Source organism: Myotis yumanensis, unplaced genomic scaffold, assembly GCF_028538775.1.
Source record: "Myotis yumanensis isolate MYYU_CA2020_CCGP unplaced genomic scaffold, mMyoYum1.0.hap1 SCAF_3, whole genome shotgun sequence".
Classification (NCBI taxonomy): Eukaryota; Metazoa; Chordata; class Mammalia; order Chiroptera; family Vespertilionidae; genus Myotis; species Myotis yumanensis.
This window is the reverse complement of record NW_027223754.1, coordinates 34,252,652-34,278,640: the sequence shown is the minus strand read 5'-3', so window position 1 is coordinate 34,278,640 and position 25,989 is coordinate 34,252,652.

Below are 25,989 nucleotides of genomic sequence, written 5' to 3'. Positions count from 1 at the left end.
ATATGTTTTATTATTCAACCAGATGTAGGCCATAAACTGTTTTATCTGTTTTGTGGTTTGCCTAGTACTAATAAAATAAACTCCAAACACCTAACTTAGTGCCTGTTCTGATATGGTAGCACTTCAGCAAAGTACAGCTTTGCTGTCTGGTACGCTCAGTCTGTTCTAAAATCAAAGTACATTCGGGAAGATATATTCCTGCTCCTAAAGATTTCATACAGAGCCTTGCAATATGAGAGAATTATGCTGTGTAATGACTTGTTTTTCTATTGATTTCTAGGCTGATGGACCATAGCCTTCATTGATAGTTCATTTTGGCTTCCTTCAGACTAAAAAGGAAATAGCAGTGAGTCTATTCTCTTCTTTGGAGCCTACATTATTGATATTCTTTAATCATTATGTTGAAACATAAAGCTTCTGTTACGTTGCAATCATTATGTGTCCTTACTAGAATGTAGATAGCGAAACAAAAATAGACAAGGCAGTACACCACAGGGCTCTCCTGCTGTTCTCAGCTACACTGAGTACAATACACAAAACTCAGAGAAAACTCCCCATTCATGCTGATTTTTTTGGCAAGAGTTGCACAAAAAGGAATCTTTCTAAAGTTCTCACAAGTGAAAATATAATTTGCATTTTAACCCAATAGGGGTTACGCACAAGAGCTGAGTCAATTTTCATGTAGCAATGTATTATTTTTTCAACTCACATTATCTTTCTCTTGACAGTTTTTATGGATTTCACACCAATTTTAAGTATGAAATAATGAAACAAAATTATGACCATCTATAGGAAAAGGTGACAAAATTTAGCTAGATTTTAAGACTCTTTGGGGATTTCTTTCATTAGATTTTACCTAGATGCCTATAGAGTATGGAAAGTAGTTCTGTCAACCTATAGTCATTGAGATTTCTTAAAACATATAAAGTTAAACATTCAAAAGAATAACATTTCTATGTCTTTTTTTTTTTTTTTACTATTCTTTAGAGGAAAGCAAAAAGGTCTAATGATCATGCATGCTCACTAGAGCAGACATTTACATTTCTGAGCATGACCACAGAAAGGCAGCACGTTTTCATTCAAAGTCAGAAATGGGAGTGGGGTGCTCAGTGGTTTTGCCATCCACGGTTTCTTCCCGTGAAAGCAATGACCTGCTGTTTGCAGAGTAACTCTTGTTTTCTCCGCCTTCCGAGTACTGGGTTTGACCGTGTGACTGCTTGTGGTCAATGCTTTGCAAGCAGAAGTGATGGGACACTTTTGAACTGAGCATTTAGCTCTTACTGCAAAATCCTCCGGAACTGTCCTTTTTCCTCTAGCACAGCTGCCAGTGGCTACTTCATCTGCTTGGGCTCTGGAGGGTCCATGTCACCACTCAGGATGGGCATGAATTGTTTTAAGCCACTGACATTTTGGGATTGGTAAGTATCACCGCCTAACCTGGTCTATTCTGATAGATTTTTAAAGAGAAATGTTTGCAAGAGTTGAACTGATTCTGCATCTTGCCTTATGAATATGGTCGTCTACATTAAAAGCAGTGCAAAGCTTTCAGGGGGCTTCATATGCCTGGGTTACTGTGCAGTGAGGAATGGACAGACAGCAGGAAAGGATGATGGCCATGAAGGTAGTCCTTTCTTTTCTAAATCAGGGAACTAAAAAATACCTGGAGGTTCCCATGGAACGAGGGCCCACGCTAAAAGGTACCTGTCCCCCCTTTTTATAAGAAAAATCTGGTTAAAATGAACTTCAGAATTTCCTTTGAAGGGGGCGGGAAGGTGGGGTGACATAATATACAGCTAGAACCAAATAAGTAGGCAGGAGTACCTGGTATTTATATACTCATTATATGTATATGAATTTCAGAACTTTGATGGGGGGGGGTGTTTTTGTATGTGTGTTTTTAAGTAACATCTGTGACTTTACATTCTCCCACCTCTTGCCTGCTGGCCAGGGAAACAGATTAAGGGACATTTGTTTTACCCTAGGGGACTGCAGGAGAAGCAGGTGTGGCTAAAGATGAAAAGGTATGAGGTTCCTTTGCTCTCTGTCACCTCCTGCCCTCGCAGCTGTAAATGGCGAGCTTTTTACCGTCTCTGTTATGACCACAGGAACACTCACATTTCACTTACTCAGAATAATGTGGAAGTCATAAGCACAGTGGACCTGATCTTTTGAACTGCCAGAAAGCCTTTACTCAAAGTGGGTTATCTTATATCTTTAGAACATGGGGCAGTTTGGAACCCATCTTCCACGCACCAGGTCCACGTAGTCCTTTAGCTACTCTGGCAGATTTTTTTCCCCCACCCATTGCCATGTGAAAAGATATTTGCCCCCTCTCTGTCTTGAAATGACAATACTGTGAACATCTGGTTTGTAGCCTTCTTAACAAAGTGTGTTCTGCAGCACCATTAAGATTAAACATCTGTCATTTACATCAAGTAGTTAACCAAGTGCTCTATGTTGAATTGCAACACAGGGCACTACATCATTAAATATCTTTTTCGGGAAACCAATTGACAGAGTTAATTGTCTCTTCTTGAAGGCCGTGGGCCCTAATCACCAAAGGTGTCTGTTTTCTTTTCCAAAGGAGAAAATGTATTCCGTTTATTCTAGTAATTTTCCATCTTCTGTCCCAGCGCCTACTATACTTAATTACCCTAAATCACTCTCCACATAAAGACCATGATGTGCTTCAGAGAGCCATTTCAAGGATATTGTTTTGTAAATGTGTTTGTCTATTTAAAAAGCACTGGAAGTTTTCAGCAGTTTGCTTCTCACCAGGCAGGATAGATGTGTCATTGGCTAAAACCCAGTGTGCGGGCGCTGGGGAAGTGGCTTCTTGTGGTACCAGGGCTCTGCCCTTCTCTGCAATCTCCAGGAGGCGAGAAGAACTGATAAAACATACATGTGAAAAGTCATTACTTGTTTAAGCCAAAAGTGATAACAGATGACTATCAGGAAAATTCCTGGACCACATGAATCCAAAAAGAGGACTAAGATTTTATGTGTGAAGAGGATGGCAACTGGTCTTTGATACCTATACCCAGCTGAAAGCTCAGCCATTACGAAGCAGGTGACATGTGATTAATTAAATATAAAATATCTAGATGGCCCGTGCCACTCAGAGAGCTTTCACAGTGGTGATTTTTTTCAGGTCCTTGGGTAATGCAGCTTTTTTCCAACAAGAAGACCAATGTCTCCCTTTTATTCCCTAAGTTTAAGTCTGTTTCAGTAATAATTTCCTCAAAGTCTTAGATAATGTGAGAACATTTACTATATTTTGAAAACATGTTTTTTAAGTCAAAAAATTTAAAAATGACCTTGTCTCTTAAGAAATCTAATAAGTAGAAACCCTAGTTGTTTTGTATTAAAGTATTTTTTATTTGGGTAAAATACCTTATTTGGGGTGGTTGGGTTTTTTGATGGCCATTCAATCCTATATAATAAAAGCCTAATATGCTAAGTGTCTGATCATCCAGTTGTCCGTTCAACCAATCAAAGCATAATATGCTAATGATAAGCTAAGGCTGCTCAACTGCTCACTATGATGTGCACTGACCACCAGGGGCAGACGCTACCAGTAGGTTAGCTTGCTGCTGGGATCCGGCTGATCGTGACTGAATGAGATGGGCTGGACATGCCCTGGAGCCCTCCCGTGGTCCTTCCCTGGCTGGCCAACCTCCCACGTCCCTCCCTGGCCCCAGTTGTGCACCAGTGGGGTCCCTCAGCCTGGCCTGCACCCTCTCACAATCTGAGACCCCTCAGGAGATGCCATAGAGCCCTTTTCGGCCCAATCCCACAGGCATAAAATGCAAATCGACTGAATGGTGGAACAAACAGTAGCTATGATGCACACTGACCACCAGGGGCCAGACACTCAATGCAGGAGCTGCACCCTGGTGGTCAGTGCCCTCCTACAAGCTGGGCTCACAGCTGGTGAGTGCAGGGGTGGTGGCGGCAGCACTAAAGATGTCCGACTGATGGCTTAGGCCCACTCCCCATGTCCATCTGTCGGACATCCCTGAGGGCTCCTGGACTGTGAGAGGGTGCAGGCCAGGCTGAGGGACCCCCACCCCCTGCCCCGGAGTGCATGAATTTCGCGCACCGGGCCTCTGGTTATTTATAATACCAAATACCAAAACAGAAAGAAAAGAGAGAGAGAGAGAAAGGGAGGGAAGGAAGGGAAGGAAGGGAAGGAAAATAAAAACAGAGACAGTATGGTAAGGAGCTTCTATGGGGTTCAATTTAAGGCTATACCCCTAACAAGCCAAAGAACTTTGGCCAAGTTATTTACCATCTAAGTCCCCAGTGTTGGTAACAAATCCTACCTCATTCAATTGTTATGGAAGTAGCTATTCCTATTACTTTCAATAATTTCTGAACATCTGAATAATTTCTGAATATCACTAAGTATCAGAAATTACATTTTTTATTGTTTCTTGTCAAAGAATATGTGGTCTTGGCCCCCAGGTTTCTTTGGGGGGTTCTTTTTGCAATTTTACTTAAAATGATCTATATTTTTCCACTCATATAGAAAACAAGTATCTTGCTTTTGTTCTTGGTTGGTGGGTTTTAATGAAATAGAGAATTGATTACCCCCCCCCCCCCCAATTACAGTTGACAAACCAGACACATGAAAGACGTTCATTTTTCAAAGCTTAGAGCCAGCCTGAACCCATTATGCATATGAACAGCATTACACACCAGAATGTCCTGTTTAACCCACTCGAAATTAGCATTAAAATAAAACTTGGTTTAGGTAGACACTTTTTAATGTCTCTCTCTGTCTTTTTTTTTTAATTTGAGGAACAAATCAAGAGGGTGCTTTACAAAATGCAACCCTTGGGCAGTATACCTCCTTTCTAATCTAGACGGGCAACGACTTGGCCCTCTGCCCCCACACTTCCCCTGAAACAGGCCCCTTCAGCCTCCCCATCTCGGTGGTTCCGGATAGACAACCCTTCAATTATTATCTTTACTTGTTTCTAAAATCAATAAACGCATTTTTAAAATAAACCTCAACCCCATAATGAGATGCTGTAATATTTTGCATCCTGCTTTTTAAAAAGTTTTGGCTCTAAGTCTAAATGGGGAGAATACTGTTTGAATACGAGTACTACCAGGCAATACAAAAAGGCGCCTCAGGATTCAGATATTTCACCAGTAGCAATTTATCTAAAAAATGTTAGAATGAACTCATCATTTGCAATAAGCAAGTAACTTAATTTTTATAAAATATATAAAATCACAACCAAATGTGTGATTTGAGATACATAATTTGCATTGAAGGGAACCAAAGTTTTGCCATCCTAAAGCTGCCTTTTTGAAATATTGACTTTAAGCTATTTATTTAGGAACAAGACTCAGGGTGAACCTTTGATCCTCCCCCACTTTCCTACCAAAAATATTTAGACAGAAAAACCTGTTCAGGAAGGCAATCTTAGGATATTGCCTTAGCCCGATTTGATGAAGCAGGTGCCTGCTAGCTGAACACCCTCTGTGTCCCACCGTCTCTGAGTTGTCTAGCAAGAATTTTCCTGCCATGTATGTTCTGCTCTTCCTCAACGACTTGTAAATCACCCATTCTCACTTCTGAAATCTAACACCCTGTCCTCCCTTCACATGCTTTCTCTTTTGTCCAAAATGTCAGGTAAACCCAATGTTGCCTCACTTCTTTGGAATTGTCATGCTTATGTAAATTTCCCATGTGCATGTATTAAAATTTTATTTTCTCCTGTTAATCTGTCTCTGTTAATTTGATTATTAACCCAGCTACCTGAACTTAGAAGGTGGGAAGAAAAGTATATTTTTTAAGGCCCAACAAGTATTTGTCTTCAGAATTGTCAATACTACTCATGAGAGCAGAGTGTAGGCCCAGATATTAACTCCAGTATAGTTAGTATAATTCCTCATTCACTTCTGATGTACATGGTAATATTTTCCACCAAGCTTCTCTAAAAATCTAAAGAGTGTAAGGAGAATGCTTCCCAGCTCCCATCATAAAGCTAGATGCAATTTAAAAAGCAAACCTAACTAAAATATTCATGAAAATTTTGGAGTTATTAGAGAAACAAAACTCCTGTCTTAGCAAGCCATGGAAGGTCTTCTTAAGAACATTTAGTGTTTAACTTTAATTCCCAGAGGTCATCACTGCCATTAACAGAGAGTGGAAGAATGTTAATTTCAGGAAAAGTGTTTACACATAAATACAATGAACTCCTTTTGAAAAAGCTGATGTCAGAAAAGTTAGCTGCCCATTTTTACAGGACATAATCAGTTTCCTGGTACTTCATTTTAATCAGAAGTTTAAAAATGCATGTAATAATTAGGATTCTTCTGAATCTTAATACTTTTGTGTATAATATTTATTAGCAAATAGGATTATCACATTTAAAACTTTCATTGTTTCAGAAATGATAACAAAACATTAGCAAAAGCAGCTATTCAAAGTTCTCAGTTCTGAAAATCAAGAATTCTCAACGGAAATAAAAGGGATTCTATCTCGGGACATCAGCTGCTTATTCCACCATTTATACCCAAAATATTGACAATGTCCCAGGCCATGTGCTATGCCCATATTATCTCATATGTCAGCACAACTATCCTAAGAAGTAGAATATTTGTGGTGTAATAAGTCGACACACTCAGAATTAAAAGTAGTTTTATCATTTTTTTTTTTTTTTTTTTAAGGAGTGGAGAAAGACAGGAGGGATGTACTCACCAGTTTAGAAACGAGGGCTCATCAGTCCCCAGGTGGTTGATTCATAAAAATCTCAGGCTTTCATTTACAAATAAGTTCAACAGGTCCCTCCAAGAAATCATGGCATTTGCTCATCCAGAAGGATTCATCTCATGACACAGATGAGGGAGAGGAAACCTCATGATAATCAATATGAATGGGGAGGGTGGACCTTGTATTAATAAGGTACCAAATTTCACGAAGGCTTTTCACTGACAACATGCATTTTAATGAGTCTCAATATTTGTCTAGAAAATCATTTCAGATGTATAAGGTAGTCAAGTGTTCATCCAGGAATGCAAAACATTAATTAGTTGAGACTTTTACTTTCTTAGTCTAACTGCAAACCGATAGTATTGCCTTGCTGTAGGAAGGCTGATTCTTCACCACAATTTATCCCTTGTTTTTTCTAATAAAGCTCAGAGTTAAAGTAACTTAATCAAGTTACTTCTTTAAGTTACTTTAACTTCTACTTCTTTGATTTGTTTATCTGCAAATGGCAATAATATTTTTCTTGGAGATGGTGTAAGGAGTAAATGAGATAATAATATATACAAAAGATTTGGTGTAGGTTATAGGCTGAATTGTATCCTCCAAAAATTCATGTTGAAGCTTAACCCCGCCCCATGCCCATTACTCAGAATGGGACTATATTTGGAAATAAATTTTAACAAGGTAATTAAGGTAACATTAGGTCATGTGTGTGTGCCATAATCCAATCTGACTAGGGTCCTTATAAAAAGAGATTAGGCCCTGGCCGGTATGCTAAGCGGTTAGAGCACCAGCTGGAGCAAGGAGGGGGTCTCAGGTTTAATTCCCAGTCAGGGGCACCTGCCTAGGTTGCAGCTTCCCTCGCATTCCCCCCACCCCCACAGGGTGAATGCAGGAGCCAACCAATTGATCTCTCTCTCTCTTTTTCTCTCCCTCCCTTCCACTCTCTCTGAAAAGCAAAGAAGAACATATCCTCAGGTGAGGATTAACAAACAAACAAAAAAAGAAAAGAAAAAGAAATGAGGACACAGACACACACATACAGACCATTTGAAAAATACAACCAGAAGACAGCCATCTAAAAGCCAAGGACAGAAGCCACAGAAAAAAGCAATCCTGCTGACACCTTGACCTTGGGTTCCCCTCCTGCAGGGCTGAGACAATACATTTCTGTTGGCTATGCACCCAGTTTGTGGTACTTTGTTATGGCAGCCCGAGCGAACTGATACAGCACATGTTGGGTGTCCGATAAATGTAAATTTCCTTCGCATTGGCAATTAGGAGGCTGGCTGCTCTGATAATGAGCTTCCTCCAAAGCCGAGATGCAGGAAAATTCTTGACTGCTTTGTGTACACGTCCTCTGCTGCCTGGATTAGATCGCATTCCTTGTTTGTAGGTCCCCTCCCAGCCCCAGAGCCCCGTACTTTGCTAATAGCAAAAATTCTTTAAAAGATGAAGAGAAAGAGAGGTGAACCCTTAGCAAGGCCTGTGGCATGTGACAGGCCCCTTCGGGAAATCATGTGAGCCATTGAGACCACCGGGCCCTCCCTGTGTCTGTTAGCGCTCCAGGCCTCCTTTATAGAACAGAGGAAAATATTTGGGTTTGAAGGAGTAAATGAAATACCTAAACTCGCTTATCTTGCTTGTTCTCCTAGCAATGGTTCTCAACCTTCTGGCCCTTTAAATACAGTTCCTCATGTTGTGAGCGAACCATAAAATCATTTTCGTTGCTACTTCATAACTGTAATGTTGCTACTGTTATGAATCGTAATGTAAATATCTGATATGCAGGATGGTCTTAGGCGACCCCTGTGAAAAGGTCGTTCGACCGCCAAAGGGGTCTCGACCCACAGGTTGAGAACCGCTGCCTAGAGTAAAGGAAGCCCAGGGAAAAGTTTATTCATTGATTGGTAATCATATGTATTGAGTGGTAGTTTTTAAATGTACAATGAATTGCATCTCTCTTTTTGAAGCTTATCATGATTAACAATAAAACTGGCAAATGCCTAAACGAATTTAATGTGCAAGACGGATTAGATTATTCCCCACACTGATTGGTAAGAGGTAAACCCAGCAGTACTGCTAAACTAGGGCCTTGGTCACTGCCTGGGGCACGCTGGAATTCTCACATAAACACGTCACTGACAGCGGGACTCTGATGGTGAAATGTTCTCTGGGAGCCACTCCCAGCTAATGGGAATAATCTTACCTCCCCACCCCAGGTGAAAACTGTGCTTGCCTGGTTCCCAGACAGTAAGCAACCCAGTAAGCCTCACGCTCATAAAGCGAGAATCAGCATTGATGCCATCCGCTTCAGCTGTGATCATCCTGCCTGGAGAGTGACAGAGAGCATGTAGGCCACGGTCTGCACGGTGATAAGCTTGAACCTTGACTTAAGAAAAAACATTAAACCTGTATTTGAAGGCACTGGCGTATGCCTTAGGGCTTATCGTTTCTAGGACCACAAGGACGAGGAGTTTGCCCTTGGGATTTTCTGAGCAGGAGAATACCCAGCATAGCATCACAGATCTTTGCTGTTCATAACTCTTACTGCATCTGGGGGCTTAGAAGCAGAACATCAAATTGATTATTTTTCTGAGCGCATATTCTATCTAGATATAGTGGAAGTGAAAAGGCTTATTTAAGAAAATGGTTATCATTTCATTAAAATGTAATGTTAATTAAAAATTCATTGCAAGTTTTATGTCACCCACGAGCTTAGAGGTTTAGTGTGGAGGCTCTGGAGTAAAAACGACATGTTAGTTACTCACACTACCATTTATTCGCTATGACTTTGAGCAAGTTAATCTACCTCTCTCTGCCTCGGTTTCCTCATTTGTAAAATGGGGTAATAATAATATCTGTGTGAAAGGATTGTTGTGAAGAACAAATGAGCAAAAGGCTTAGAACAATTTGTGGCACACAGTAAGCACTCAAAAAATGTTATTGTTTTCCATGTCCTGCCAATGGTGACAATATTAATACATTCACAAGTTGAAAATTTCCCTTTCTTTAATAGGTTTCAAAAAGATGACCCTAAGTAAGCAATGGAAGCTTGTACAAACTCCTAGATGAAAATTCTGGTGCACTGGACCTATGATTGCATTAATTCAATATAATGATTAAAGACTTTTGCAGCAATACAACTGCCTCAATCTAGACAGATTCTGATTAACCAACAAGAGGTATTAGAAAGCTATTGTAGATCAAAAATTGATACAAAACAGTCAAACAGATTGCAGAAAGTTATAAGTGATATTTAGTATATCTAGCCAAATGATATGTGTTGAATATAAAATATACAATTACTGGCTAACAGTACAGAATTTGGCCTATAAATTAGGAGGTGGAAGAGAACAAAAGAAAATTAAGCATTTTATTTAATCTTAGATTTGACTATCAGGTCTTTTTTTAATTTAAAGTTAAATTACTTATAGTCACCTATTGTATATAATTGCAATATTTTACACTTTCACAAATTCTCAAAATATTAAAAATTCATTTAACTGAAACCCAAGCAGAGATTTCAATCCATCTCCACAGGGAATGTTGGCCTTAAGCGATGGGTCCTGCCCAGTGTCCTGCAGAATAACAAACTGACGTGTTCCAGAGGAGCTCAGCACCCAGCAGAGGGGGAAATGCACGCAGCCCTGAAAGGCTTTGAAGAGTCGCCAGATTCCTGAGACGTTGCTACTACCTGTATTAGGCATTTTGTGAAATTTTTCAGGAGAAAAACAGTATACTATAGTAACCACTTTCACACAGTCTGACTCAATTTCTTCAGGGAGGGGGAAAGAATCTGACTATTTCTAAATTACCATTTGAGTTTTAACATTCCTGGAATCTTTGGAAGCAAGTTGTACATTTTGCACTATAAACAATTCTCAATAAATATTAGTTTTAAGAATGAATGAATGAATATACATTATACTCATTCTCCACGTAGTTTATAAACATTTCTTTGAGGTCTACCACTTAAATACGAATTCAACTTTAATGCCTCATCTAATCTGGTGAATGTCGCTTCAGAATAAATTTTTCATAAAACAAACTTAAAAATATATATGTATAACATGTTTCTTTGCTGTGATTCCTTGAGTAAATTGGAGTGATGAGGTGCAAGCAATGGTACAGTCTCTTTAAACTAACTGCCCCTGGGTCAGTCATCTTGGTATATGTTACCTAAATCATAACTTATTTCCCTGGGTTTCATTTATCTTTTTTTGTCAGAAAAGGTGATTTGATATTTTTAAGATATTCTAAGTTTGCCTCCTTTCCAGGTGAACACCTTGGAAAGTTCAGAAACTCATTCTTCTCCGCCTTTCCAGGCACTGAGCAGTTTGGCAGCAGAGGCAGAGAGGCCGGCCTATAAAGAATAAGAGCTAGAATTATGCGAGGAGCTATATTGGGAGGTAGGTTTCCATTAAATGGATGTCTTGGTCTTGCCATCTTTCACTGTAATTGCTGTGTCCGGAAAGTTGACTGTCTTTAGAGATTAATCTATTTTAAGTTCAATGGATCAGTGGAAGCTATTGAAAGACTGGTACAACTCTTTCTCCTTGATTTTTCCAGTCCAAATGAAGACTGCTATCTATAAAGCTATACATGTTTACATACTGACACCCCACCCCTATCTCACCAAAAAGAAACCACCTTCCACGGACTTTATATATTGAAAATCATTCATGCTAAATCATTATCATTTACTAGGGGCCCAGTGCAGAAATTCGTGCACCTTGAAAGGAACTGTGGACCATGTGGCTGCATTGGGCACAGGGGTGGGTCTTGGGCCATCCTCTCTGCACCCCCGCCCAGCCTCTCCCACTGAGACCCCCAGTCACCTCTCTGCCAGCATCCTCCCCCGCCTCTGCTGCTCCCATACGCTGACATCATGGAGCTATTGGGGCCAATGCCAGCAGCAGGTGCGAGTGGCGGCTGCTGCCCTGATCACCCCTTAGGAGCAGGGGGAGATGAAGAAGCCCTTAGGGGTAATTGGGGCCAGCAGCTGCCACTTGCACCTGCTGATGGCAACAAGCTATGGGGGCCAGCGCTGGGCTGTGGCAGCTGGTGGGAGCAGCAGCTCCAGCAATGGCAGTAGATGCAAGCTGGGCTGGTGCTGGCAGCAGGTGCGAGCACCGGGTTGGACTGTGGCATGTGGGAGCAAAAAATTTTCAGTAACCACCAAAGGCTTGCCCCAATGACAACGAATGGCACCCCGCCTTGGTCTGGCACCCCCACTCACCTGCTCCACCATTCGGCCATGTTCTGAGCTCTGCCACCTGCTGCAGCCGCCTGCCATGTTCCGAGCGCACCCCCTGGTGGTCAGCACATGTCATAGCGACCGTTTGTTCAGTTATTCCGCAGTTCAGTCTATTTGCATATTAGGGTTTTATATATATAGATTAGTAAAAGTAAATTTGTTTTACTATATGATATACATATATTCTATATACACATATATTTAGCTAGCTAGATAGACTCCTCTGATTAGTGTGAAATAATTTGTATTACAAACTGAATTGATACAATGCCAAGAAAAATGGGAAGGACATGTGCTCTTGAATGAAGGGGTTAGAACTTTGAACTAACCAAGCCAGAAACTATCCATATTCAGATGTCTTAATAGATTAAACCTAATTTCCTGCCACCTTCCATCTGTTCTCAGTTGTTTTATTTATTTATTTTTTTTTTTGCATATTTGTTTGCATTTATCATCACCCTAGCATCTTTCCCTTGGGAATTTTTATTCTATTTTTAACAACCTCTGGAACAATACAATTCTTTTTCTCTGACCGGCTGCTTTCTTCCTAACCTGAATGGAAACCTGAATTCCCCATTTCAGTTTTCCAAAGTAAGGCAAATCAATCACTGTCACCTCTTGACCCTGATCCATTCTCATACACAACTGGTCTCTTTTAAAGTCAGCACCACTCAATTAGCTCTTCCCTCTCCGTGTCGCTATTGTCCACTGATTTTCACTGCCGCCCCATGTGCCTGGGGAGTTTGCACACTTGGTTCACCAATCTCCTCCTTCCTCCATCCATTCCCCAGTGGTTTACTTTTATGACCCTTGCACTTCAATGATGTCCAATGACCTCCAGTCTCACCCACGTTTAGCACCCACATTCATGGCCACACCTGAACCTCATCATTATCTGAAACTGCTCCACCCTCAAGACCTTACACTCAGAAATTCTTTCCTCTGTGACAGCCTCTGACGGTTTCACTTCTATGAAGCCTCAGTGTGGCCCCTCCATAATCTCACATGGATGTGAAACATAAATGGAAACCCCTCAGGAACTGAAAAATACAATCCATTATAGGAATTGTGATCATTTAATTACTACACTCTTCTAAGAACCCAGCCTGGAACCACATTTGTTTAACCATTTCAATGAATTTTACCAACACTCAAAATCCCTGCATCCTCTCACCCACCTTGTCAGAAGTCAAGCCCAGGACAACTTAGCATGAGTATTTCCCACTTTTGACTCTAGGCTATAGAAACTACAAAAGACCATTTGTGAGCCATATATATATATACGTCTAAAAAAGCATGCATGGAAAAGCCATTTAGAGGAGGGAAAAAAACAGTCTTACTATTAGCTGAAGAGGAAAGCATATGCCATAAAGAAGATGCTACTATGCGGCTGGAGTGGCTCCGTGGTTGAGCATCGACCTATGAACCAGGAGGTCACGGTTCAATTCCCAGTCAGGGCACATGCCCAGGTTGCAGGCTCAATCTCCGGTGTGGGGCATGCAGGAGGTAGCCAATCAATGATTCTCTCTCATTATTGATGTCTCCATTTTTCTTTCCTTCTCCCTTCCTCTCTGAAATCAATAAAAACATATTAAAAAAAAAAAAAAAAAGAAGACACTACCAAATGTTTTGTTTTGTTTTTTAGTTTTCCTTAGGGTCACCTTTCTTTCCATATAGTCAGTCTTGGTGTGTCCCCAAGTGTTTCTTTTTGTCCCTAGTTGCCATCCTTCTCTTTCTTCACCCTGGCCATCCCTTGAGGTGCCTTGATCAAGGCCATGGAGCAGGCACCATTTGGGAAGGTAACAGCAGGCACTGCAGTCAGTCGACCTTAACAACTGAACAAGAGTTGGTTTAGCTCTTTGGATTCTTCAGAGTAGAACAGCTACCCTCTACCACCATTCCTCCCCACCAAAAAAATACACAAACCACCGTTCTCTTTTAATATCACTTGACTCAAACAACAAAACATTGATACATTACACTGGAGTCAGATCATTTAAGAATGTAATGAACATGTATTTAATATAACAGTTTAATGAAATAATAATATAACTTAATGTAAAATGATACAACTATATGCTGACCATTCCATTCAATGAGCTTGATGTGGCGGGAGGGTGCAGGGCAGGGGTCAGGAGTAGGGAAGCAGACGAAAAAATATGCTGTTTCCTCATACAGCCTTGGCTCATGCTATAAGCCTATCTACACTAATAAAAGAGAAACATGGTAATTGGCGTACGACCGCTACCCTTCCCATTGGCTAATCAGCGTATCCTTATGCAAATTAGCTGTCAGCCAAGATGGCGGCCGGCAGCCATGCACTGAAGCGAGCAGGGAGGCTTGCTTGCTCCAGTGACTGCAGACTCCAACTTGCCGGCCTATCAACTGCAACTCTAAGCAACTATTACTATGTTGCAAATAAGAAGTTAAACAAAACCGGCTTTCAGTCATCCCCGGACCGCAACATTGTATCCATGTTTTCAGCAGCGAGGCCTCAGAGCTAAAGCTGGCCCAGAATAAAAAAAAAAAAAGAAAGAAAACAAAGAGCGGTTGAAAGCTTCAGTCACTCGCTTCCGGAAAACAGCCCTCAGCCCCTCACCCAGACTGGCCAGGCACCCCAGTGGGGACCCCCACCCTGATCCAGGACACCCTTCAGGGCAAACCAGCTGGCCCCCACGCGTGCACCAGGCCTCTATTCTATATAGTAAAAGGGTAATATGCCTCCCGGCACCGGGATCAGCGTGACGGGGGCAGCGCCCAAACCCCCAGATCAGCCCTGCTCTGTGCCTGATAGGGGGGAGCTCCCCAATCCCCTGATCGCCCTACGGCTCTGTGTGTGACAGGGGGCGGGGCCACAACCTCCCTATCTGCCCTGCTCTGTTAGTGACAGGGGAAGGCGTCCCAATCCCCTGATCAGCCCTGCTCTGTGCCTGATAGGGGGCGAGCTCCCCAATCCCCTGATCGCCCTGTGGCTGTGTGTGTGACAGGGTGCAGCGCACCAACCCCCTGATCGGCCCTACTCTGTGTGTGACAGGGTGCGGCGCCCCAACCCCCCGCCCCCACGGGCCCTGCTCTGTGTGTGACAGGGTAGAACCATAACCTCTCCATCGGCCCTGCCCTGAGTGTGACAGTGGTGGTGCCCCAAGCCCCTGATCGGTCCTGCTCTGTGGGTAATAGAGGGTGGCGCCCCAACCCTCCTCCACGGGCCTTGCTCTGTGTGTGACAGGGTAGAGCCATAACCTCCCCTTTGGCTCTACCCTGAGTGTGACAGGGTGCAGCACCCCAACCCCTGATCCACCCTGCTCTGTGTGTGACAGGGGGCGGTGCCCCAGCTCCCCTATCGGCCCTACTCTGTGAGTGACAGGGGGCAGCGCCCCAACCCCCCTGATGGACCCTGCTCTGTGAGTGACAGGGGGCAGCGCCCCAACCCCGATCGGCCCTGCTCTGTGCGTGACAGGGGGTGGCGCCGCAACCTCCCCATTGACCCTGCCTTGAGTATAACAGAGGGCGGGGGCGGTGCCCCAACCCCCCAATCAGTCTACCCTGAGCATGACTGAGGGTGGCATTGCAACCTCCCGATCCGCCCTGCTCTGTGCATGACAGGGCAGCACCCCAACTCCCCAATCGGCCCTGCTCTGAGCCTGACCAGGGGCTGCACTTAGGGATTGGGCCTGCCCTCTGCCACCCGGGAGCAGGCCTAATCCAGCAGGTCGTTATCTCCCGAGGAGTCCCAGACTTCGAGAGGGCACAAGCCCGGCTGGGGGACCCCCCTCCCCACCCCACCCCCAAGTGCACAAATTTTTGTGCACCGGGCCTCTAGTCATATTATAAGTGTCTCAGCCAGAGTGAGTATTGTGGTGCTGTTGTTCATATATGTGTATATGTATATAATTTATTGAACATAGGTGATGTCATCTCCTGCTCAACCCCAGAAACAGTGTTCTCTTCCAAATCCAGAGACTCTTGTATTTATTAAAAGAAAGTATGTAAGTCACCAGTATGGCTTCACTACTAGGAATCTTGAGGAATAATTTTGACCATGTACTTTTTTTGCTTTACATGCTGATTTAGACTCTACACCCCTAGTTAACTTTCATCTCTACTCTATCACACTGGAGGTCCCCTCTCCACCATGGGTAAGGATGAGAAGACACAGAAGCCAAGAGGGGTGTCACCGTATCATCCTGGAGACAAGCTTTTTAACACCAGCTGGACCATCGGGGAACTCAGCAGCCCACTTCCTCACAGGGAACTGATTTGCTTTCTGACTTTCCTCAGTCCCAATCCTCCATGGCCTTGTCAAGCCCTGGGTTCTACTATAGTCCCTGCCACTACTGACCAGAAATTACATCTTTTTAAACTAAGAAAACCTAAACCATTAAGCTCCTCAAATTCTATTCTGTCCACCTCAAGGAATATTTATAATTCTGTTAGTTTTTACTTAATGACAATTTCAGAGTGCATCTACCTTTCAAATGCCAACTACCCCGTGCAATGCTTTTATTAAAAAATGTCTTATTGTGGTAAAATATATACAAGTAGTAACAAAATATATACAGCATAAAATTTACCACTTCCACCATTTTTAGGTGTGGAGTTCACCAATGTTCATCTCCAGAACTTTTCCATTATCCCAAACGGAGACTCAGTACCCTACACTTTTGAGTGCATGAAAATACTATGATATTCTGAATTCCTTCTTCTATTAATGTATTTTCTTCAGTCTGTAAACATTTTGATTTCTCATCAAGATATGCTTTTCTTTGACTTGGTTTTTCTTTACCACCCATTAAGCATAATTCTCCTATGTCAATTGCCTCATGTGTCCATCAGTCTGTCTTCCCTGCTTACTCTTCTCTTCTCCTTCATTAAACTGGAAATGCCTTGAGGGCCAAGATGATGCCTTTCATACCTGTACCCTCAGTGCCAGGCACAGCGTCTGACACAAAATCGACAGTAAATATTTGCTGGATGAATGACTAGAAGAAAACAATCACTACAGTTGTAAGAACACTTGCTGAGCATGGTGCTAAGACAGTTACATGGGTTTTTTTCATTACAGGCAGGTACTATCATTAATCCTATTTTGCTGATGAGAAAATGGAGGCTTAGGCCACTCAACTGGAACTGGCAAAGCCGGATTTGACCACCCAGTATTCCAACTCCAGAGAATGCACTCTTAAAGCTTTCACTATTCTGCATCTGCCTAGTCAACCATATACACTAACCCACTCCTGATACTAATCTCTGCCCTCCAAAATCTTTGCAGAGAAAATACTTAGATTTCTACCCAATCCTAGCACTTCATTATTGATTGAATGTTAAAGGTAAGTAATATTTGGTGTATCTGTATAGATTGAGTTCAATGTCCTAAATTAGTAGCATAAATAGAAGAGTGATAGTGAGTGAACTAATACTGAAGAGAAAAAAGAAGAAAAACTATCATTTTTGTTCATATTTAAAAATGCTTTTATACATTGTGGTAGATTATGCTTATCAATTACTTGTTGTTCTCCTTGAAATAGGAGTATATTCCTTCCCCACTGTCATCTAGGCTTGGTCATAAGGGTTGCTTTAGACAATAGACAATATGTCCCAGAGAGTGAGCACTTCTTCATCCTGATTTAAAATGAAGAAGACATGCAGAGCAGAGCCAGGAATGCCATAGTCTATCTGAGCCTACATGCAATGTAAGAAGTAATTCTTTGTTCTTGAGATTTGGGGTTGTTTGTTATGAAGCATAACCTAGTGAGAGATGACTCATAGATACACTAATTTATCCCCAAACATATAAGGTCAATGAGAATATAGATATTTTTATACAGAATTTCAACATAAAGAATGGTCCAAAGTAAACCCTTTAGTGGAGTTACTGATAGTCCTGAATAGAGCCAAATAGAAAACTTCTAGGACATTTATACTAAATTTGCTTTAGTACATGTGACTTTTAATTTGTTTGAGAAATATGTAATAAAATGAAGGTTTTAAATCTCAGGTAGAAGTTATGATCTGAAGAAGATACCGATTTTTAATAAAATATACATGTTAAAATAAATTTAATATTCTATGTTGGGTTCTGGTTTTTTGTTTTTGCTTGTAGTAAATTACATCTTTTCCTCTAACATTCACTCAAATATTTAGGATTTATTTATTTTCTGAATAATAAAATATAACTTTAATACTGATCTCTTTTCCCCCAATGATGAAAACTCATTCTCTATAGGTCATGTTATATGTGGAAAACATACACTCCTATTAAAATGCCTTACAGCTCAGGTGAACACCATTGTGAATTGGTTTAACTTCTTCAGCATCACTTTTAAAAGGTCTATAAATCTATTTGTTGTAATACCCTTGGCCTTCCCAAAGCTGGTGCTATGCATAGGCTTACTTGTAAATGAGACACTACCTATGATTTGGAGCACACAACAGATTCAACTCAAGTTGTCCTTTACCCTACACAAGCCTGATACATACAGCATAATTATAGAATATTAAAGCATTGCATGTTTGAATTAATAAAGTCAGGAAAGCTGAAAAGATCAATCCTTTTTTATTAGCCAGAGCAGATTTTAGTGTATCAGGTTAGTTGAGCTCTGCAGAGGATGCTGGTAAGTTGTTTCCCAGGTGAAAAGGTGGAAAAGGTATTAAAATTCTTCAGTGTCTCCCCAGAGCCTCAAGAAAATAAAAAGAATTCTTAACAAGACAGACTTAAGTCCTCTGAGATCTGGCCTCTGATTTCCTCTCCAGACTCATCTGTCTGACTTTAGCTCACTGGATTATTTAAAGAGGACATCTCAAGTCCCCTTCTTCTGGATAACTCTAACTTTCCTGATTTACCATGTGGCCTATATTTTATTTAGTATAACTAATGCTAGCTGTGACAACTGAAACACCCTGAAGATTTCAATGTCTCATACAAAGAGCCCAATGTTGGCCTGGTGAACAGGATAGGGGCCTATCACCCAACCCCAGCCTATGCTTTACTAGGCCATGGTGCTCATGACACTGAGTCACAAACATCTGCTTACCCACCTCCCTTCCTCATTCCATGGGGAGTGCTTTAAAGCTGCATCTGGACCTTATTTGGTTTTGCACCCAGAGATCCCAGCACTTTCCCTGTCACAAAGCAAGTGCTCAATAAATGTTTGTTGAAATAAAGAATGGATGGATGGATGGATGGATGGATGGATGGATGGATGGATGGATAAATGAGTGAATGGATCAATAAGAGTGAGGGATCATTGTGAGGCTTTTCAACACCTACGGGAAATATTTCTTCCCTTCTTGAAAACTCTATTGTAAGTGGGACATTTTCAACATCTAGAATCCTCAAAGTAGACCCCAAGAAATAGGATTTTCTTCAGTCTCCTAGACCAGGAGAGGATGTGATCTGACTTTCACTGGTCAGGTGGACCCACACAAGACTTCAACGCAGAAGCAAGCCTCATGAGGAAACAGTCTGTGCACCTTTCCCTTGGCAGATGCTGGAGGTAACTGAACAGATTTGATGGCATTAGTAGAAGCCACAGGGATTTTATAATCATTGTCCAATGGAGTTCCTGGGGCAGATGAGCAAAGGGAAAGTAAAGGCACTCATGGCAGAGCAGCGGAGGTGGTTTCTCATTAGGGTGTCTCTGTGGTTGTGGTTTGGGGCAGCCCATTATTCCACAAGGTTTGGCCTTGAATGTAGTTTTGCAGCCCTCTCAACATACCTGTGATCTACTCAATATTCCTTTAATTACATTCCTTTTTACAGAACTAGAAAGAGTCAGCTTCTATTGCTCACAATTAAGAACCAATTAAAATCCAAGAAAATAGCATGAAGCCACAGGACATTAGAAGTGGGAGAGTGAGAGAGAGAGAGAGAGAGAGAGAGAGAGAAATCAAAGGAGCAGATATAAAACAGAAGTAAAATCATTAAGGTGATGAGTGAGTGGCAAATGGGCATAAAAGTTAAATTTTGCTGACTTTACTCTATGCCTTTGTTTTGTTAAACTGAGACACTGCTAGTACATTACATTGTAAGAATTCTGGGATAGTGGTCCAATTATAATCTTAATATTTATCTATCAAACCCATGCTTATTCCTTAAACATACCATTAAGCTTTAATATGTATTAAATTCATAAAATTGTGCTCTAAGTAAAAGCTGTTGTGAATAGCTTCAAGTGGTACACAAATTCTTTGGTCTTTGTATAAAGTATGCATTTGCAGGCAAGCTCAAAGTAACAAGATTTCTGAGTGAAAAGATAATGAAACCCAAAAAGTTTGTCTCACTGCAAGTAACAGAGTTTTGCTTAGAAGTGATTGAACTAGCAAGACAATCTTAGAGATAGAATTCAAGAATATTCTGAAGTAGAAAGTACTTCTACTGCATAGCACAGTAACATTATGTGTGTACTGATAAATATCAACTCAAAAAAAGAGCTAACATCATTTTGGAAAGAATAGTTAATAAAAGAGAATTTGGAGTTTTGCCCAAGAAATTTTAACTGAATGTTTGTTCTCATAAAATAATTATTTCCACTAAAAGTTCATAGCTATAAAAACTTTGCTTCCTCAGGAATTGCTTTTTCTAGTGGCTGATAGTTGTACATATTTATGTGTCAATTTAAAAAATTTTAAAAACCAGCATTTTTGAGCAACCCACCCAGCTTGCCACTCTTCTTCAAAAGTGCCTTTTCTGAATTCAAATAACTTTAATGTTTGAAATGCCTCGATTTATGATTTTCAACTTGGCTCATTCGCAATGTGAAAGTGGAATACCTACAAGATAATTGACTTTTACTTGCAATTACACCTACAGTTTAAAAGAAGTGTAATTGACACTAACATAACTGCTTCTAAATGTTTTCAAGTTACTGAAAGACTGGCTGGAAATGAAGGGTTGACCCTCTCTGAAAGCCTGGATAACCGGAGGTCTCCTAGTCATCTGTTACAGCAACAGCTAACTCTTCTTTTAAAACAAGTCCATTTTTCAAGCTCTTGCTGAGATTGCTATAGATCCTGGGGGCAGGACTGAAAACAAGATCATAATTGAGCAGTAGGAGGTCTGCTTATCTCTCTCAGCGATGAGCTGGCAGAGGACAAGGGACCCAGACTGAGTAAATGCAGGAAACAATGCACCTGCTTGGAGGCCTCACTGATTTTAAATCGTGTTGGTAAGAAGGTGTGAAGAAGCGGGTCTGAATGTTTTTATGTGCTGATTTAGGATCTGGGGAGGGGGTGGAGGCTGGGAGGTTCTATGGAGTGGGAAGTAAAGACATAATTAAAACTATTCATTTCACATACACACACACACCAAAAAAAAAATCTGCTCTATTTTCCCAGTGGGCCTTGATCTCTTTGTTACACTGTATTTGGAAAGTTCTATTGAAATGTCATTCAGGAAGTGCCACTGGGGCCTCGTAGAAAAATAGAAAGGATAGTTAGCAAATAAGAGGCAGTTGAAAGATAAAAGCATACATTTTTTAAAAAGTAATATTTCATTTGAAGCCTCTTACTAAGTCTTTGCTCAAACCTAAGAACTTTGATCTGGATTTTGATTAAATTATTTCCAACAAACAAAGTGAGATTTTAAGACATTACTAATTTTGTGCAAAAACATATTTGATTTTTCTTCTTCACTAATACGTTAACAATAACATTTTACCAATGTGGGAAGCTGATTGATACCTAAAGGAAGACAAATGACAGTAATAAAATAATAATGCCCATAATTAAAATAACTACAATCATACATCTGTGTTGGTGTCATGAATAAATATTTGGTGCACTTCATGATTTTGTTCTCAGCTAATGGATATCAACCTTCAAGTTGATTTTCTTATTCCTCTTTCTGCCTCTAAAAATCCTCTTTCTGCAGCTCAGGATCTCCCGTTGACATCAAAGGGAGTGTCTTCTGTACAAGAGAAGGAGGGTTAAGGCTGCAAAAATGACATTTGTTGGAGCTAATTTTTACAGAATGTACACACCGTATGAATATATGTTTAATGTAAATATAGAATTATCCAGGAGAAATATGACAACCTTTCCTTCATCCGTAAGAGCTAAATGTGTAAAAGCTAGGTGTTTCAAGAGTACAGGAAGTAAAATTAGCATAGACATTTAAAATTATCAGTTATTTTTATTCTCTGAGACCAAGCCAATGCAAAGTGAAAGCAATTTTGACAATTTGGAATAATGAGTCGGTCTTGAGGTTATTAATCAAAATATGGTCAAGCTGCTTGTCTTCATTAAAACTTGTTGCAGAGGAGAGGGAATGGCTGAAGGAGGGGGGGTAAGGAGGGGAGAATCCTTTTATAATAAATTTGAGCTCTAGTTTTCAAGTTTATCTGTGTTCCGCTCTCTTGCTGAAATATGGATGCAAGTTTCAAGTTAGATAAATAGCAGCATAACTATCAATGCTTTCAATTATGACTATAATTAGACACTCGAGTAAATCAAATATCTTGCTTGGAGTTTCTCTGTATTTCACAGAAAGAATAAAATTTGTTTTTTCCAGGAAATAATTTTCTGTCATATAGTCAATGCATTTAATAACTGAGTAAATTGGAATCATTTCCTTTCCTAACATCAATAATGTTGTTCATTCAACTATAATGAATGTGGCATTGCATAAAATTTTATTGATCACTAGAAACAAGAAATGCAGAAAAATCACTTTTACCCTTTAAAGAATAAATATAGAAAGAATTTGAACACAGTTTATTAAAACTTTTGTGAAAAGTGTTTTCTATTATGAACAACTGGATTCTTATATTTTAAATAATCAAAATTTTGTAATTAATTTATTTTTAAAGGGACAAAATTCCAAATATGTTTGTAGCAATAACTCTACTGGAATTTATATATATGAATGAAATATGCATATGTATTTCAATTTGGGCTTATAAAAATAAATATTTAACATTATTTGACCACTTTCTAAGGTAACCTTTTCACACAACCTGAAATCTTAAGAAATATTAAATCTTTCTTTAAAAAAAAAATTACAACTTACATGTTTCTTATGTGGCTTCCAACCTTTCACACTCCTGCTTTTACAAAATTAAGTAACTAACTAAGCATGTTCTATGCCACGGTGTGTAAAGCACAGCACCAATTCAAAATAACTTAGTGAAAAAAATACTGATAAGAATTAAGAGAATAATGGTGTCTTGCGTACCTCAAAGATAGTCTTAATTTATAATCTGAAAGCTTTTATTATAACATAACAAGCTGTGTAATCCCCACTTTGAAATTAAAATTGCTCTTCAGGATACATATTGTAAAACGGTGACATCAAAGACTGTGATTTTGAGGAAAATTGTTCTTTATAAAGGAAATACCCTATACTTGTCTAAAAACAAATTTTGCAGAAAGGCATCAAGACAGTGTTTCATTGTAGGTTGTGAATCCTTTCAAAGGGCCGGTGGCCTGAATATTAACATCATCTCACATATTCCCAAGATGTGTGCAATTACCTCGGAGAGAAGAGCTGGGATCGTGAGGTCTCGAGGGCTTGGATAATGACATAAAATAAATTGCAACGATTACCCGTGTACTTTTCCAGGAGACGTATTATTTAAAACCTAACTAGGACTTCAAGAATGAAACCGAGGAATGTCCACTTTATGAAATTGCTATTAAAGTGTGACCTAGAGTTGAAGACAAGGTTAATTATTGGTTTTTAACTGAAGTATCATTCTAGTTTAATATCAGTGCCCAGGTCCTAATATTGAAGCAAGTCACATTTTTCAGGGACAATTGCCTTTGAATAAAGAATGACAGGGCTCTGGTCTTTGCTGACCCTTACAACTCCTGCAGCGTAATCCATGGCAACTCAGTTACTACAGCAACCAAGGAACACGCAGAAGAACAGGATAAGACCGTGAAATCTGATGTCATACTTTCATAAGATAGAAATTGCAAATGATATTCTAAAGTAGATTTGTTGAGTTGTGTGACCTAAGTTATAAATTAATTGGAAGTGAATACGGAGCTTTCACTGGGACCAAGATTTAAGGATCCTGTGCTCAAGCACTCAGCAACATTTATTATTGACCACCTACTGCTATTGTGGCAAACAAAGATGAATAAGACATAGTTCCTGAAGTTCTTTTCTCCCCTTCACCTTCACCCACTTCAATTGGAAGCTCAAAGTTAGTTCACGGCCTTTCTTAGAGGCTTTGTTGCCAAAAATAAAGCATTTTGAAACACTTTCATTGGTTTGGTCAATATAAAATCCGTAACCAGCTCTCATTAGAAATTATCCAGATATTTGCCAAATTTCCAAGTTTCTTTCTATATTAATGGTTACCTCTCAGCCTCACCTTTCCACCTTGGAAAACTGACTTAAGTATTTTTGTTTCTTGGGGTTCCAACTGTAGAAATTAAGGCTCCTAATTCCTTCTGTTGGTGCTTCATTTTTTAAGTACTTGCTGTGACTTTCAAGTATTTCTAGTATTTCATCATTAACACACATTTGGATACGAACGTGAGAAAGAGAACTGTTATTGGCCTTAGTTTATCAGAGTTCTACGATTAGATTATAAAAAGTCAATTTTCCATGTTGTGCTTGGGACATAACATGGAACTCAGAATTGAGTTTTTTGTTAGGGCTCTGTTAAGGGTTCTTAATAATAATAATAATAAACCTGAGATGAATGTGGCAATAGTCATAATGATGTGTCTTGGCAGTAACTCTGCCATTGGCTCTGATCCAGTTCATCACTAGATCAAGACTCATAGACAACTCCAACTTTATACGCCTGGAGACAAATGTCATAGCCAGTCCTTCGACTTGCAAGTTCTATAAAAGGAAATACCAAGACTCTTGGGAAATATGAATGAGTGATATTACAACACATAAATGACTATTTCTCCATCTTTGTTCACAGATGGGATGGAGGTAGTTCTAACGATTGCATTTCCCAGCAACCCATGAACTCCATTGCTGGCGTGATTGAGATGTGCTCCACATCCAAGCACACTCTGTGGGCCAAACTGCTCTGCTCCAGCCTGCTTCTAAGTCAGTGACTATAAACTGTTCTTTCTTTTCCTTTCAGATCAGTTTATACTGCAAGTTCAACCCCCTTGTCACATTATTACAAAAATATAAAGGAAAACATATTTACACTTCACAAGAGATTGGATGCAGAAAACAACACTGCCATCTGAGAGCTCAATCGTTCCTTCCTTCATCCTACAAAACACTTATTGAGCACCTATTGGCCAAGCACTTATGAGCCTTGAAGAAATACCATCGTCAGATCAACTCACGTGTCTGGAATCAAATGCCAGACATGCTAAGTAGGCCATTGTTATCAGAACGATGATTAAGATCCGTCCAGCCTGCCAAGAAAAAGAGAGGCAAGGCACCGACTTCAGATCTGAGAGGAAGAGCAAGTGAGGCTTCCTAAAAGGGAGGCCTGAGTGCCCTTAAGGAGAAAGTGTGCAGTTCCATACAGGGCCCACAATAGCGCGGCCTTGCAAAGGAGTGAAACAAATGCAATATGATTGGGTTCTATGGGACAGCGGGAGAGGGAGGCATAGGCCAGGTGATAAAATTTGGTCTTCCTTCCCCTCAAAAACAAGCCAACAAACCAACCCTGGAAGCCTTTGAGAATACTCTTTCTGAGCTATCTGCAGCAAGTGCTGCCAGGCCAGCAGCTCAGCGTTAGGAGAGCCCTGGCTCTGGCATTGTATTAGTTACCCATCGCTGCATGACGAATTCCCCCAAAACTTAGCATCCTGAAACCACAAACATTTATTATTTCATATTTTCTGTGGGTTAGAAACCCAGGTGTGGCTCAGCTGGTTGCCTCTGGCTCAAGGTGGCAGTCTGGTCCAGACTGAAGGGATGGTAGCTAGACAGTAACTGAAGGAGGTGTGTGCTCCCAAGCTCACTCCTCTAGGGCTCCCCATGGGAGTGGAGTTGGCCTCCTTCCTGGGTGTGTAACCCCAGGGAGAGTGAGACACACCCTAGATGAAAGACACCCAAGACAGAGCCACATAC